The sequence below is a fragment of the Diplotaxodon limnothrissa genome, linkage group LG16, assembly GCF_057381915.1.
Source record: "Diplotaxodon limnothrissa isolate DT_005_m linkage group LG16, D_limnothrissa_male_GT1.1, whole genome shotgun sequence".
Taxonomy (NCBI): Eukaryota; Metazoa; Chordata; class Actinopteri; order Cichliformes; family Cichlidae; genus Diplotaxodon; species Diplotaxodon limnothrissa.
The window spans coordinates 9,790,905-9,796,063 of NC_140611.1; the positions used below are offsets into that span (position 1 = coordinate 9,790,905).

General features: G+C 42.9%; 1 pseudogene; it reads right to left on the reverse strand.

Moving 5' to 3' along the window:
• Nucleotides 1-2,555: 2,555 nt before the first annotated feature.
• LOC146615752 (uncharacterized) lies at nt 2,556-4,493 on the reverse strand (annotated as a pseudogene).
• Between the last annotated feature and the right edge of the window lie 666 nt (nt 4,494-5,159).

The following is a 5,159-nucleotide window of genomic DNA, read 5'->3' on the forward strand; positions in this document are numbered from 1 at the left end:
CTTATGTTGAATCTAAGTATGTTAAAGTGCATAAAGGGGGTGATTGTTGTGTGCAAATTGTGTGGTTTTAACAAGACTTTCGGTGTATTGGGGAGGTGAAATTATGTGGTGGCAAAACTTCTGTGTGTTTAAGGTTTTTGAGGTTGTTGTGGTGATGGGTTGATTCTGTCAGTTAGGTTCGGGTTGTTTTTGTTTTTTGTTTTAATAGAGGGAGTTTTAGGAAACATGGACATGTCTAAGAGGGGGCCCATTATTTTTGTAACAGTGCACTTAGAGAAAACCTGTCAGGTGATTTTGTTTTGTGTTTTCATGAGCTAATAATCAGCTCTCTTTTTCTCATTTTTGTTCTAAGCAGGCCTGCAACAGTGAATACCAGCGCTGACAAATTCTCGGGAGAGCAAATATAAGGTGGGCTTTCCAGATTACAACTGGCTGAGGAGAAAGCTACCTGTGGGGACCTGATCAGGTCGTAAGTCCCTGTCTAAAAGGATTGTAGCGAGTCAATCCAGTCCAAAAGCATAAAGAACTGTTTTCCTATGGAAAATAAAACAAATATATGAGCTCATTTTGCTGAGGGTGGAGAATCTGATCACTTGCGCAGGAGGCTCCACTATTAGCAAAAAATATGGTGTGAATGCATGTGAGTGGATGTGTGTGACTGGATGAAGGTGGGGATGAATAAATGTGGACAAACAATTTGCTTTTACCAGAGAAAATTTCTGTTTTGTTGAGTAGGGTTAGATTATTGTATTGTATTGTGATACCATATTTCTAGGCTTTTCAGGGCCGAGTACAATAACCTCAGTTTTATCTGAATTAAGAAGCAGAAAGTTAGCGGCCATCCAGGTCTTTATGTCTTTAAGACATTCCTGCAGTTTAACTAATTGGTGTGTGTTATCTGGCTTCATGGACAGATAGAGCTGGGTGTCATCTGCATAGCAGTGAAAATGTATGCTATGTCTTCTAATGATACTGCCTAAGGGAAGCATGTATAATGTAAACAGAATTGGTCCTAGCACTGAACCCTGTGGAACTCCATAATTAACCTCAGTGTGTGAAGAGGACTCTCCATTTACATGAACAAATTGGAGTCTATTAGATAGATATGATACAAACCACTGCAGTGCAGTATCTGTAATACCTACAGCATGTTCTAATCGCTCTAATAGGATATTATGGTCGACAGTATCGAATGCTGCACTAAGGTCTAGCAGGACAAGCACAGAGATGAGTCCACTGTCAGAGGCCATAAGAAGATCATTTGTAACCTTCACTAAAGCTGTTTCTGTGCTGTGATGAGCTCTGAAACCTGACTGAAACTCTTCAAATAAACCATTCCTCTGCAGATGATCTGTTAGCTGTTTGACAACTACTCTTTCAAGGATTTTTGATATAAAAGGAAGGTTGGAGATTGGCCTATAATTAGCTAAGACTGCTGGGTCTAGAGATGGCTTTTTGAGTAAAGGTTTAACTACAGCCAGCTTGAAGGCCTGTGGTACATAGCCGATTATTAGAGATAAGTTGATCATATTTAAGATCGAAGAATTAATTAATGGCAGGACTTCTTTGAGCAGTTTTGTAGGAATGGGGTCTAAAAGACACGTTGATGGTTTGGAGGAAGTAATTATTGAAGTTAACTCAGAAAGATCAATTGGAGAAAAAGAGTCTAACTTAACATCAATGGTACTAAGAGTAGCTGTAGATAATATTACATCTGTGGGATGATTATTGGTAATTTTTTCTCTAATGATAAAAATGTTATTTGTGAAGAAGTTCATGAAGTCATTACTAGTTGACGTTAAAGGGATGGTTGGCTCAAAAGAGCTCTGACTTTTTGTCAGCCTGGCTACAGTGCTGAAGAGAAACCTGGGGTTGTTCTTATTTTCTTCAATCAGTGATGAATAGTAAGATGTTCTGGCTTTGCAGAGGGCTTTCTTATAAAGCAGCAAACTATTTCTCCAGGCTAAATGATGATCCTCTAGATTTGTGACACGCCATTTCCTCTCCAGATTACGAGTCATCTGCTTTAGGGTACGTGTTTGAGAATTTGTCAGTGGTGTGTGACATTTTTAAATACGATGAAGGAATACAAGACAGTCATAAGGAGTTTCATAGAGCTACGTGCACGGGTGAGTGATCGGGTGATACTCACAACCGAGGCATTGCAGTCAGATTTATTTATACCAAGAGACAGTTGCATAGCATTTCCTGTTTTTCAAGCTTACTTATCAGCATGTGTGTGTGTGTGTGTGTGTGTGTGTGTGTGTGTGTGTGTGTGTGTGTGTGTGTGTGTGTGTGTGTGTGTACGTGACAGGATGTAATGGCATGTGATACAAAAATATATGAACATTTTAATACATTTGAAAGCTTTATAACGGAGGTATCTTTTAATAATAGACATCTGCAGTTTAAACTTAAAAGTTACTTCTATCATTCCCTGTTGTTGTTCAAATATTTTGCATCTTATCAACTTCTAGTCACTTGCGGGTACATTTTCAACTAGAGTGTCATTTAGCAAAGTTAAATGTTCAACATTATAAATTCTTTTTCCTTATTTATATGTCGTCCTCTTCTTCCTCAGAGTCTGTGTCACTTTCATTGTTTTCAAGGAGCATCATAGTCTCTGGTGGGGATGTGACATGGGGAGTTATGGCTGTTGCGATAAGTCTGTTTATCAGTGCTCTGATACAAGGTATGCAACAGCATCCGCACAAGGTGAGTATGGCTGCGAATACTGCTATGGATACCAGGATTGATGACACCAAACTCCGATATTTCCCAAACATGTCCATCCAGTTGTCCCACGTGGAAGTGTCAACTCCAGAATGCTCCTTCATTTTCTCGTTCAGAGTCTTCAGGCCTTCTAGGGCTCTGGTCAGACTTCCATCAGCTGCTGTGTTGTTAGGGATGAAGGTACAACATTGCTCTCCGAACATCGAACACACCCCATTCTTCTCGCTCAGTAGCATGTCCAGCGCGATTCTGTTCTGGAAAGACATCAGTGATGTAGCTCTCAGTTGCTCAGCTACTGCATGGAGGCCCGATTGTGTCAGGTTTCCTAGGCGTTGCACATTGTAATGGACGTAGTTTATGCGGTCCACGTTCTTGTTGATTGTGCACCACCAACATATTGAAGATTCAAAACCGGCAGCCACTTGGTCCACCAGTTTGTATTCATCTGGTACTCCTCGGGGAATTCCTATGGCGTCGACGTAAGTTGGATCTGGTCCAGGTTGTACTGGTGCCGATCTCTTCTTTCGGCCCTCCAGTTTCAGTTGTCCTGCTGTTATGGTGATGTCAGTGGCTGAGAGTTTGATGACTTGGACGGGCAGCAACAGTGACACCAGTCCAGTTTCCGGGCAGGCGGTTGTACAGTTGTGGGTCCCCACACCACCACCAGACATCGGCTCTGCTCTCTGGTTTGAATGAGGGGTCCACTTCTGTACTGGTTAGACAGCTTGATGCATTAAGGCTTCCCAGCCTCTCTCCTGGACCTGTCATATTTATGCAGGTGTGGTTTGTTGGTGTCACGTCTCGTGAGAAGATGGGTTTTCTCTTTTCTTGTTTGGTGATGGGGAAAATTCTGTCCCATTTTGTGCAGTTTGAGTTTCCAATGTTGGTACAGTTCATGACAGCTGTCAGGCAATCTTCTCCTATAGGTGCAGGTACCACTCTCAGTATTGGTCTTGGTCCTAGGCAGACCATGCAGTCATCACTAGCATCTTGAGCTGCTTGTTCTGCCAGCAACAGCCAGTTGTTTGTGTGTCCTGTGATACCTGTGGTTATTCGGAACCAGTCGTCTGATTTCAGTTTTGGCCCTACTATCATCACTGCTGTCATGGTTGTTGATAGTGGGCCTTTGGTCAAAACAGGAGTTGTGTCTGTAGAAGAGGGGCTCGTTGAGGTGTTTACTTCCTTCGTTATGTTGTTACATATTGACAGGAAATGATGTGGGTCTTTTCCACTCTTGTATATGAACAGGGTTAGATGATAGCAACTTGAGTCTCCTGCCAGCGTTCCACTGAGCGTGCTGGATTTTTTAGTTGTTGGAACCAGGTGGGTTGTTTTCTGTGAACTTGGTGTTTCTCCAGCAGTGGGTTGCTTTCTGTGTTGAAGTTCAGTATCAAATGATCATTTGCTTGAGTCAAGTCCAGTTGTTTTGAAAGATTTTTTGCAGACCCTTGTAGTTTATCTTCTTTGTATGGTATCCAATCGTTTCCAGTATAAGTGAAAACGGTGTCCCATCCTGGGTTGTTTCCGTCTGAACTGGATAGGTACCAGTCGTAGCCTTTCCAGGCTTCGGCTTTGTATCCTCCTACGTAGAATGAGTTAAAAGGTATCCATACGGTAGAGGTGAAGCTTGTCTTGTTGTAACACAGGTAGAGGTCGTCTGTTTTCTTTGCCTGTCCGTCTGTGTCATTACAAGGGTTGAACCCGTGTGTCTGGGAGACAACCAGCAGGCTCAGAAGAGTTGGTAATAGCATGTTGGTCATCTTGATTGGATGATTTTCCCTTGGGTGAGCGTCTCTTCTTCTTGACCTTGTGTCTCTCTCTCAAGACCCCCAGTGAGTAGACCCCGGCCAGAGAGGTGGGTTCACGAGTGTTGCCACCTGATCACCCTACCCCCCACCGGGCGAACACAAAGAGGTCTGGAGGAGACTAGGGTCTATGCTTTAGATAGGCTCTACCCTTTTGGTGTGACTTTGATGAATCCACGAAGGTCGTTCAGCAATTTTGCATGCCGTGGGCGTGGTGATCAGGACCTGGTAGGGGCCTTCCCACCTGGGAGTGCTCCAGTTTTTTCTTTGGAGTACTTTGATCAGGATCCAGTCGCCTGGTTTCAACCTGGAAGAGACTGGAAGAGAATCACTCGGCAGTTGATTGTTCGTTATTATTTCTTTATTCTCTAGCAGCTTTGCCATCCATTCTGCTAATGTTGTTTCTCTTATTGATTTATCTATTGGTTCACTAGTAATAGGAAGGGGAAAGGGTCGCCCATGCACTATTTCAAAGGGTGTTAGTTTGTTTGAGCCCTGTGTTAGTCTCATCCACATTTTAACCAACCCTATGTATTCAGGCCATGGGCGGCCGGTTTCCTCCATACATTTTCTCAATCTTTGTTTTATAGTGCCATTTGTCCTTTCCACCAATCCTGCGCT